General features: G+C 36.9%; 1 long non-coding RNA gene across 1 annotated transcript in view; it reads right to left on the bottom strand.

Annotated features, from left to right (window-relative positions):
• Positions 1-6,049: 6,049 nt before the first annotated feature.
• The window catches only part of LOC137618080 (uncharacterized), a 92,324-nt gene continuing 85,930 nt past the window's right edge, over positions 6,050-12,443 (bottom strand). Inside the window, exon 3 of the long non-coding RNA XR_011039719.1 lies at positions 6,050-6,183. This is a non-coding gene — a long non-coding RNA (uncharacterized lncRNA). The remainder of the gene's footprint in view (positions 6,184-12,443) is intronic.

The raw sequence follows: 12,443 nt of genomic DNA, 5'->3' as shown, positions 1-12,443 counted from the left end.
AAAAGTTCAGGAATATCTTTAGCTATAGTGGTATTCAACTAAATATGTTTTATAAAGTCTTTCACCAGAATTACCACCAGATATTTACATTTTTATTTCAAATAATCAGAATTTTGAGTTGGTTCTCAAATGATCTTAGAATAGGTCAAGTAATATTGAAAGGTCACAGCCTATGGAGAAAATTGAGAAAGCCGTGAAAATTCTAAAATTCTATGTTTAAGGATTCTTTATAATAGGATCAATAAATGAATAACTACTCTCACTAGTTCACATACAGTATAACAAAGATGGGGGAAAATGGCATATCCAGTAATCTTATTGTAATAACGGGCAAAATTTATTTTATCTAATCATTTATGTTTGAGTAAACAGTTTATGTACTTAAATGATCTGAGTTACTTTTTTTAATATTTGATATGAATGTGTGACACAGGCTTAGCATGATATAAATTATTCAAGAATATTATTGTATTTATTGCTAGGTTTATGAAGTTGAATGGTCATAGAATAGAGAATAATAGGTAGCTAGAAGTTTTTCTTATAGTGTATCTTTTTTTATATTGTAAGGAATTCATGTTATAAGTGTTAAAAAAATGCTTGAGGATGAAAACAATTAATTTACTTGTCGCAAATGCCTAGAAAGGACGGCAAACATACTAGCAACTTTATTTTCAGGATGTACCTTTCAAAAGTATAATTTCTTTGTAACCACCCCATTTAAGTAAGGATAGTGACAAGGCTGTCCAAATTCATATTACTGTAAAACAGGTGTAACACACTGATTACTGAGAGATACAAGATGCCCTCACTACTTAGCAAGTATTTTAACATTTGTTTTTTTTTGTTTACCATATTTTGGTCACTGTATCTTGAAAAGCTAATTCACTTCTTAATAGGTTTGACAAATTTATCTAGAAATTTTAGAGATGACTTAAAATCCATGCTAGTTTTGATATGTCACCGTTGTTCAAATAGCTCACGCGTGCTGCACTAGATTGATCATAATCCAGATCAACCTTCACACTCAGGTCTTCCCACACAATACCATCCACCTTGTAGTAAAACATGCATTTAGTTGCAATAGTATTGCCATTTCTTATATACAGTACATTTCACGACTTCACTTTGTTGTGCATATTTTTTCCTGCTGTGACCAAGTTGTAGAAAACTTGGCTTTGATTGTTTGGAATTTTTTAAGTTTAAACTTAGTTCAAAGGCTTCTTGAGCAGGCTGAAGTGAGTCTCATCTATATAATTGTTGTGAATGTTATATATTTATTTTCTTTCAGACTATTTTATACTTTGTTCTTTATCTGTAATTATGTCCATGGGCTTAGGAGATTCTGCTTTTCCTTTCAGGGTTACAACTTGTATTAGAAATAGTAATAATGTAAACTTTTGTAGACATTATCACTAGAAACATTGTGCCAGTTTTGCCTTTATGAGGCTCTGGGTGAAAGAGATCTCCTTGGTTCACTTTTCTTTTGTGGTCTTTTGGGTTTGAGTTGATGAAATTGGGCTGGCTGTGGGACCTCCAAGGCCATTCAGTGCCTAATCACAACTGGGTAGAACACTACAGTTATTCTGGAGTGAAAATTAGGAGGCTGGACAGAAGAAAGAAGTGGGAATGGAGGTAAAGTAGAATGTAATTTATAATTGTAGCTTTGGTCTAAAAGAAACACTGCAAAGACCTTAAAGTGCACAATGAGAGGTGCACTAATGCCTGAGTGAACTTTTATAAGATAAAGGTCCACCTTTTTCCTTATTTCCTTGATCATATGGCTGCCTTACTGGGTTTTCCTTGCTGCCTCCATAGCTACCATAAGCAGTCTTTTGTCTCTGAGGTCTTCATTCAATGTTCCTCAGGTTAGTAAATTATGATGAGGAACCGTTTTTCTGACCAACTTTATTATAGTAAGTCGTGCTGCAAGTTGACGTGTTAACGTGTAAAAACCAAATTAATAATCTTTCATGTGTGTTGCTAGTTGTTGAGCATTACACAACTGTCTGAGGAGTTTTGAATGTTAGGCATCGACCAGGCATTTACTCCTCATTCAACAGCCAACTGTTGGAGACGCCCTCTCTAGTTTTAAAAACTTGACTGACAATACATTTGCTTGTTTTGGTTTAACTGATTTACAACCTCTTGGTGCTTTCATCAGATTAAATGAAACCAGCTGTTTACTTTGCTTTATGTACTTACATTCCTTATATAAAAGGGGGAAATTGAATTTAACAAATAATGATAATGTGTCAAAGCATAAAAATCTGCATGAAGTATGTGCTCTTCCTCTTTTGAGCATTAGAATTCTCAGTAGGGTTGATGTGAGCTATAATGGCCAATATCATTGTAATCTGCTTTGGATGAAAGATGTAGATACAAATTAGTGGTTTAAAGGAACCGTCTGCAATGTCTGCCATTTTTTTTTGTAATGATCCAAAATACACCATTTCTATATATATGTTTTAGACATCTATAATACCTTCATCACATAAAAATTTCATGTCATATGATAAAAAACTTTGATTTATTAGCAAAAATCATGATTTAAAAAAAATTTAGGTACATTTTTCTCCACTAATGACACCAATTGTATTGAAACATACTATAAGAACTACTTTATAAACCAAAATATTCTGTGTGATGGAATTTTGATTTTACTTTTTATTTTTCCTCCATGAATTTTTTTTTTTTCAAATAGAAGCAAAATAATCATGAAAAAAAGTAAAAAGAAAACGAAAATTCAGTCTCACAAAATTGTGGTATTTTTATTCTTTTCAATGATATCTTTCTCTCTAAAACTAAACAATAAATAACTGATAAAAAGGTACCAAAGTGCGAATATTTATGTTTTCGAGTTTTGAGCTTCTAAAGATTTGCTACATAAATTTCTGCATTTTTCGTAGAAAAATCTAAATGTCATTATGAAAACCTTGTCACTCCCCTAAAAGGGGTAATACCCTAAGTGTACTAATACACTTAGTGTGAGGGTGTCGGGAGTTGCCACCTCCCTCCTTGTTGCCAGGGTTTAGCAGTCCTAGAATGCTTCAGCTTTGTACTCATGTCTCTGTCTGCTTGGTTTTAGTGAATTTTTCATCATATTCTGATATCACTAAAATCCACCTCAATTACGTGATCAGGAACTGGTGGTGAAAAAGTCCTCGCTTACATACCGTGAGGTTGATGGCTTAGGGCTTGAAAAAGATTCCTCGCTTACATCCTGTGAAGTTGATGGCTTAGGGCTGGCAAATTCTTCTTCATCTGGCAGCGAAAATGAGGGCTCACTAACATCCATTGAAGTAGAAGGGTTAGGCCCAACGCACGCGCGCACTCTTTCAGTCAATTGCCTGGCAAACAACAATGCGGGAGCCTATGATAAAGTAATTTTTGTTTTTTTTCATTGATTTACCCTTCTTAGCACTCACTAATTTTGATATCCTTTCTTTCCTTGTACCCCTTTTTACATTATATTTCCTCGGCATGATGGAAAAGTTCACAAGAAAGTTTTAAGATACAATGTAAACACAGGCCGAAGGTAAACACACACGTCTCACTCCCACGAAGTTTGACGACATTGTAGTCCAGCTGAGTGCTGAGAAGGTCTGCACTATGCTCTCCTCACCTGATACCTTGCATCATTGCCAGACATACGGAATTTAAAAAAAAAATGAAATAATTGCTGTATCTATGCAAAAATAAACACAAATACGAACTGTCAAACTCAGTCATGCAGATGACACTGTGAGGATGAAGTCAGGATTTAAAAACCCCAGTATCATCATTCATGAAAGTAATTGGTTGAAACTTCTGGAGAGCATGTACGATGTTTCTGTATACATAGAAACAATAAAACTGTTTTAGCTTTTTTCAAATTGGTATGTCAAAACACCATGGTGGACGGTCCCCTTAAAGGAGGAATAATTGGTGATTTTCTCTCGTAGTAGAAAGAGGTTATGGTGTTAGTGACTCTAGTTGGCATTGGGTTACCTCATTGACCTTACTGGCAATCATTGCTCAGTTTAGGTAAAATGGAATTGCCTTGCTTTAATTTTTCTTAGTTTGGTCATTTCTGCTATTACAGCAGGATGTCACAATTTCTTTGTCATTCTTATTATTTTTGCATTTTAGCAGATCATATTTTCACATACTTTTGAATTCCGACTTTTCTTTTTTTTTTTTTTTTTGAATCGGGCACATGTTTACTAGGCAGCTTTTGACTTTTTCTCTGCAACTGCTTTTGAAGCTAATGTTGCTCATGTGGTTGGAACTCCTGCTGTAATCCCTGTTATTGTTGCAGCTGAATAGGCTGCTGCTGTGGCTGCAAGCTCTTTGTTGTTGTGACTGCACTTGTTTCTGATGTTTTAGGGGAGTATGATGCTAAGTTGGTGCAGTTTTGGCTGAAGAAGTTTCTCTTCTGGCTGATGTGTGAACTGCTGAGGTTCCGACTGTTCCTGCACTACTGGGATCAGTGTCACTTCTGGCTTTGTGTTCTCTCCCTAGAATAATGTCCCCTGTGTCACCATTCTCTAAATTCACTAGATCTTCAATATTTAAGTAGTATTGCTCTTGAAACTTGGGCTAAAGCTTTCAATACTTCTTGAAGCAAAGCAGGAACACATGGAGGAGAAGGAGAAGGCAGAGGAAAAAGGGAACGATGCTCAATATTGTCTGCTACTTCCTCAGCGGCTTGTGACACTTGCTAGACTGTAATGGTAAGAAGACTATTGTAAGTCAACTGGTTGTAATGTGGTTGGTAGAATGCAAATATTTAGGAATTAGGAACTGATTTTTACATAAACTACCCACGACAAAAGATGGGATGCAAGAATGTGAATTAAAGTGTGTACCGTGGTTACTTATGCTAGAATTGTATTTGTGGAGATTGTCTAGTTCGGCAAGGTTTTAAAACTTTCAAATATGATCTGATATATAGAAGAAAATCAGTAAAAATAGGTATTTAAAATAAAATATTCCATCCAAATGTTAAGCCAATTTGTATATGAATAACCTTTCCTTCTTACATATAGTTGTGGTCGCAAGTGTTGTTTCCTATGTAGCAACTATTGTTGGTTCTGATGCATTAGTACAGATTAGTTTTGCTGTGACAGCAACTATTGCTGGATAAGATGCTGATGATGGACCAGCCAAAGTTCTTCATGTTGTGGAAACAGTTGTTGCTGAACACGCTATAGATAGTACTGGTGTGGCTGCAATTGTTCCTGTTGTGACCGTTGATTTTCCCACAGCTGATATTCCTGTAAAGTTTGCTTATGCAGATTTGGTTGCAATTGTATCTGTTGCTCGAGATGCCATAGAACTTCAAATCATTCATTCATTCTACCTGTTGATGTGGCTTAAGCTGCTGTAATTGCAGTTCTTGCAGCTGTCGAGACTGCTGGAGATAATACTTCTGTCGCTTTAGATTTTCCCGATGTGGTTGCAGCCGTTGTCATTTTTGTTGCTGCTGAATTGAAACCTGCTGTGGCTGAATTTGATGCCGATGGTGCTGCAGGGACTGCATCTCTTGCTGTTTTGATTGCAGGGCCAGTGTCTGTTCATGTTGCTGTGCTGTTGAAGTATAGACTGTTGATCCAATCTTGGCTGTGGATTTGACAACTGAATTTGTTGCTGATGCAGTTCTGGTTGCAGTTGCTGATTTTTCTGTTAATGTAGTTACAAAGTTTTTTCTGTAATCTACCGTGTATTTTGCAGATTTTGTTGTTTGGACTTTGGTAGTTTCAATACTTTTGAAGCCAATGTTGTACCAAAATACCTAAACATTTTCATAAGGACAGGGTTGAATGGAGACCCCTAAGGCCTTCCTCTTACATTTTATATATCTCTTTCTCTCATCCACCTTTCTTTAAAGGTAAAACAAAACAATTCAATACTACAGGTTGACAATTTTATTGTACACTAACATCTACAGAGAAAATCGGGGTCAATTTAATCAGGTGTTCTGGATAAGACTGCAAGTGACTTCTCATGCCAGCAAATGATGTTGGGGTTGAAGCCATTGTTACTGAGGCAGATACCAGTGTTGCTGTTGTGGAACCAGCTGATGATGAGGCAGAGGCTGCTGCTGCTTCTGAATGAACACATTCCTGTCGCTGTAAAAGATGGTCTCGCTCCTTTGGTTGCAGCTGTTGTCGGTGAAGGTGATGTTTCCGAGAGATATTGGTGCTGTTGATAGATTAGTCTGTTACAGATTGGTTTGGGGCTGGTGTAGATTTCTTTGTTACTTTTTTGTTATTGAAAATTTACAAGACTTGAAATTAGGGTCACTTTAAATAAGGGGTTCTGGTCCAAGGCTGCCAGAGACTTCTCATGTCAGCAAAATGATGATGATGAACCCATTGCTGCTGATGCAGATACTGCTGTTGCTGTGGATGCTGGATGCCTCCTAACTTTGTCTTACAGTTTTCATTAATCACTGGGCTTTTATCTATCTTTCAGTGATGCAAGTTGGGATTCTGGAAACAACTTAATTTTCATAAGATTCCGTCTGTGCTCTTATGGTTCCAGGCAGTTACACGCTGCATTAGTAACTGCACTGTACTAAAATGTCCTATCACAAGTTCTGATATACCCAGTGTTTTAAACCAAGTAAGACTAAAACACATTTACTGCACTCATACTAACTTGAATCATGATCAGCCAAGGGAGTTATAATATGAGAAGTAGCACATTTCACCAATAAGTCTTATTTCCATGTTGGAGAAACATTCCATTATATCATACTTTGGGTCAAGATTGCCAGACCAATTGATGCAATTTCCCAGGTCTTAATTTTGGAATCAGTTTTTACCTGTTAAGCGTCCCCCCCCTGGACTAGGTTGCCGCTAACGTACCGTCACGCTTTTTTTGCCCTGAGCGGTCATTTCACTAATGATAATTTTCCAAAGTTAATATCATTTCTTTATGCTTATAATTCATATTTATAGTTAAAAGTGGGAATATTAATTGAATGGTAGAGTAAAAAAAACAATATTACTATTATTTCATTTCAAATGGCTACATAATACTGAATATTCTAATGAGTTCTTTTTATCTTCAATCGTAAATCTTACGACTGGATAAGCAACAAAAGCAAAGGGATAAGTCTCTCTCTTTTCTCTCTCTTTTCTCTTCTCTCTCTCTCTCTTTTCTCTCGGCATTTCCTTTCCTATATAGTTTTGTGAAATCTCGTTGTCCAGTCATTCGGTAATGAGAAGTCATTTTTGCTTTCGGCATTGAAAGAAAACTTTGTTTCTTCAATATACTCATCACTGGAGGATTCAGAACTAGTGCTCTCATTATCAAACAGGTTATCATTATTAAATTCCTCAACAAGAATATAATTTATTTCATCTAAAGAAATAACCTTCTCTTTAGACCGTTCATTACAAAAGGAACAACAAACAACCACTTCCGCATGAACGCCCGAAGCGCACTTATAGGAAACCAGTTTTCTAACATCAAGCTACCTTCAGAAAAATAGTTGCCAGACATCATATAAGTTTCTATTTACAGCCCCCTATGCCGAGTGTTGCCAAGTGGTGATCCTATACTTACTATACGAGTAAACGTAATATCACGAGACTGACGGCTTGAAAAAGGCAATTAAAGTCATGAACGGAATATGCAGTTGAAGGCGGTACCGAGTAGTGGTGAACGGTTTATCACGTGGGTGACGCTTAACAGGTTAAAGACACAGTGATGTGAATTTATAATTTAGTTTTAAAATCATGGTACTTTGACCAATTGGTTACAGTACTATATTGGAACAAGGCAATACTATGCAGTAGATGAGACATTATACCTTTTTCAGTGTTGTGTGAGGAGATTGTGGTAATGAAAATCTTTAATTTTACTATTACTGTGAAGAGCAGTAGTCTGACTAAAATTTACACCGTAAGATTAATGATTAGTTATAACTGCCAATATTTTTACTGTACATTTTAGATCCAGGTATTATTATTTGCTAACCTGCATTCCTAGTTGGTAAAGCAGGATGCTATAAGGCCTGGGCCCCAACAGGACAAATAGCCCAGTGAGGAAAGGAAACTAGGAAAAGTAAAATATTAACAGTAACACCATTAAAATTTCCTATTTAAACTAAAAACTTGAACAAAACAAGAAACCTGGGTGTACCCTCAAGCAAGAGATTACTAACCCAAGACAGTGGAAGACCATGGTACATAGGCTATGGCACTACCCAAGAATAGAGAACAATGCTGAAGGTTGGTTTCATAGCCATGTTTGGTTTACCAACCACCAGCCATGGCCTAGTATTATAATTGCTTATATGTAACAAATTGAAGATTAAAAAGTGATATAGAAGTACACACCAAGCCTCCTATACCCTTTTACACACTCGTGGACTACCTTTAGGTATAAAACAGGCTTATCCATGCCATCTCCCATTTGATTCATTATTCACAATATTCCTTTTTTCAGGCATATTTCTGAATTAAGGTGTACTCTATAAATTTTTTTTTTTCCAAACTTTTGGTATATCCACTTATTTTGGTTGTCACTATGGGTAACCCTCATAGAAGTAATATTAATTTTTAGGAATGTTAATGGTTATGTAAAATAGTTTTCTATTTTTTGTTTTGACCCTTATTTATATAAAGAAAAACTGAAGTTTTTCCTTTAAGGGCAAGCGTTTGTTTTCAGTGATGTTACGCAATCAAAGCATGTCATTGAGTTCTGTACTTGAAAATAATTTTTATGAATTTATTTCAGTTGAAAACGGGTTTTATTAAAAAATTATGAACACATTAAAACGCATGCAATTATATGTACGTCTTATATTTTTACTGGTCTATTATCATGAGTTGGTTTAAATATACAAAAACTCTTAAGTTAAAATCAAACATTATCTATGTAAATATTTAAACCTTATTTAGAAGTGGAAATGAATTGTAAAGCGGTATTTATGACAGTAGCAGTTGAAACTTTACAAGTTTGTGTATCTGTTGCCCAGTGTTGACTGAATGAAAACTGAATTGAATTAGAAGTAAAGCTTGATTAGTACAGTCTTCATAGAATTTAACTTGATGAAACATGAGGAGGAGATTGTTCATAAATATTCAGTTGGTTAAATTATATTTCTATATTTACTTAATTGCAATACTGTGCACTAGTTTAGTCTTGGAGCTTAGTATAAATTTGATTAATTTGCAATTAAATTAAGTGATTTAACATTTAGTATCATTGGCATTGACAAAGTACTTTAATAGAAAAAGTTTATATGCTATAGTACTGAGGGCATTAGTGAAAGAGTATCAATGAAGTTATGGCTTACACATAGTTATTACTGTTACAGTAAATCCCTTAACGAATACAATTTGGCAAGGTATTTGTGACATGTTGGGTTGTAATACATTTCAAGATATAGGATGGTTTTAAACAATTATATTTTTAAAGGCCATTAAATTGGGTTTCATGAAAAAGGCCTATACCTTATCAATCATTAGGTTTTGGTAAGGCACCTAATTTGTAGTGGAAAGTGACCTTTTTATCATTGTTGTGTATATCTGGTAACATTTTAACAGTGTGATCACATCCTCTAGTTGTATACACACATTTTGCATTTAGTTAGCCTCTCTTTATGTACTGTATAGTTGTTATATTAAGAAACTGGAAAGGCTAATTTCTGCCATTTCCCTGCTGGCAAATTTTGTCCATGATTATTTGCTTTCATTCTAGTCAGTTTTATAACTTTCTCATTATAATATAATAAACTTAAATCGATAAAGATTACATTTTTTTTCCTTTTAGAGTGATTTTTTTTTTTTACCTATCTGCATAGTTTGCTTTGAATTTGAATAAATAGTCACAATATTATTTGAATAAGTAGTCACAATATTATTTATAAAATTGGTACTGTCAATTTGTATAGCCTCTCACAAGAAATGCTCTTTGTAATACATCTTGCATAGAACTTACAATACAATGTAAACAACTCAACGTAAGCGCTGTAGTAGTTCAAGCAAAGTAAAGAAAATAACATTTTAAAAGTACCTGTTATTAGTATTTGGACATTAGTACAAACCCTTGTACTTTATATAGGAGAATAACAATGAAAAATTATAAGGTATAGTTTAACCAACCGCGCCATTAGTAGGGAAGCACTCTCCCCACTAGCTTACTGACAACTATTTGGATAGCAGCTGTCAGTGAGACCAATATTCCCGCGGGCAGGAGTTTCTGCCAGACTTGATTTATCCTACATGGATACAAAACCTTGTTCTTTACATAGGAGTATGACTTAAGTGAAGCTGAAAAGTGTCAACTACCATATAAGTTGTTACCAGTTGATAGCAGGTAAGCACTGGCTCCCCTTCCCCATGCTCACTCACTACACAACCACTTTGATTTCAGCTGTCGATGGGGAAAGACTTCTATCCCCGCTGGCCGGAAACTGGTAAAATTCCAGCTCTACTCTTGGTCTCTGTTCATGAATGAGACTCATTAGGCATGCATGTCTTGCAGGTCTGCTATAGAAACCATAATTTTTCTAAATTCCTGCCATACCTATTGCACTGAAGTACTGTATGCTCTTTTATTGCTTTTCTAAATTTATATGATAAAACATGGTTTTAACACTACAAATCTTTTAATACAATTTGTATTTTTACTAGCTATGGAAACCAGTCATTTATACGGGTTTACTCCCAAATCAACTTGCTTAGACCGGGTAAAGAAAAAGGTACGTAACTGGAACTTTGACAAATTTTTAAGTATTTTGTATTTTTTCTAATGATACAAACCTGTAGCTATTTATGGGGATTATACTTTTGGCAAAGTTGGAAGTCTGTCTATACAAGACTTAGCCAGGTGTAATCGCCCTACCACTAGTTACCGGAGGTGTAGGAAAGGTAACTGGCTACACGGCTTAAACACAAACTTGTGTTGTATCTCATTAATTTCAAGCAAGATTTATTAGGGGACAGGTGATGGCAAGCCACTTTATATAAATAGCTACAGGTTTGTATAAAAAAAAATACAAATAAATTTCAAATGTCATCGGTTCCAACACTAATACAAACTCTCGCTATTTATAGGGATTGACTCGCCCCTTAGGAGGGTGGAAATCTGAACCAACTGGCTGTTTCCATCAAGTGCTCTGCACAGAAACCATGTCGCTTCTCTAAGCAATTTGTGCAAAGCACACAGTTAGCGGCCAGAGCTATCTGTGTGATTGCGCGAGACAAGCATTGTGACTAGTCTCATTAATTCTCAGAAACTTCTGAATCTTGGAATCAACAATGGGCGTTGCCCAATCACACCTCGACAATGGATATGGAGACGTCACAAGTATATCTCAATACCTGGTTACACAAGGGAAATGGTTCGACCTGCATACAGCGGCGGACAGCTTTGCAGAGTACTGTAGGTACTCTTACCCCATAGGGAGGAAGATGAAAGCCTGTCATTCTTTGTCATTCATCCCAGACTTAACTATGGGTGAACTCTGCCCTCCCCTATCTGCTACTTGTTCATCAAGTAGCCTGAGGTGTTTACTGTAACCCATTTATTGTGTAGCCACCACAGGGTCAATGGAATGTCCCCGTGTTATATGTGGATCATGTCTTGCAGGAAGCAGGCAATGAAGATCATTTGACACTTCCACAAGCCCGCTGACAAGGCCTGCATCACAGTAGTTTTCATACAAGCTAGAGCGTACTCCTGCTCCTAACATAATGAGCTCTGTCTCCTCTATGAGAAGGATCGGGATTCCATGCTTGGTAATGACCTTGCGAATCCAAGCCAGGAACGTGTTCTTGGTGATCCTTCTCTCACCCTTCCCCGAGCTGACGAAGAGTGCCGACACTCGGGGCAAGCTCTTGTAGTTTCCTTGAGGGACTGCCTCCAGTTTCTCCCAGGCATAAGTCGTTGATCTGGATCATTAGTCATACTATAAAGGAGACTGTTCCCCAGCTTCCAGGAACAAAGTAGAGTATTACCTGGCCCATTTCCGTGAATGGAAGACACTGAGGGCAGCCCCTGGCGTTCGCTAACTCTCTTGGCCGAAGACAACATGAGCGGAAGACCTGTTATCGAGATCGGGTGGATCCATCACGTGGCTCTGGTCTTCGTGCGACGAGGCAACCGAGCAAGGGGTGGAAAGCCAGGAGGAGGAGCCAAATTGGAGCGTGAAACCAATTTGTGCAACCCCGAGACCTCGTCGTGACAAGAACCCGAAGGAACACTGTCGCCGATTCATGAGGAGGGATGTTATCTTTCAGAAATCGCGCCGCGCGTAACCCTGGGGTTCACGCAATAAGAGCCCGAAGAGTCCGCAGCGAAACGAGAGCCCATAGGCTCCGCGTAACACAGGGCACGCGAGCCCAAAGGTTTGGTGTGACGAGAGTCCGAAGACTCTCCGTCAAGAAAGCTCACAGACTCGTCAAGACTGGTGTCACAAGGACCTAAAAGTTCCGAGTAATGGT

Source organism: Palaemon carinicauda, chromosome 24, assembly GCF_036898095.1.
Source record: "Palaemon carinicauda isolate YSFRI2023 chromosome 24, ASM3689809v2, whole genome shotgun sequence".
NCBI lineage: Eukaryota > Metazoa > Arthropoda > Malacostraca > Decapoda > Palaemonidae > Palaemon > Palaemon carinicauda.
This window is presented reverse-complemented; position numbering and strand designations above follow the sequence as displayed.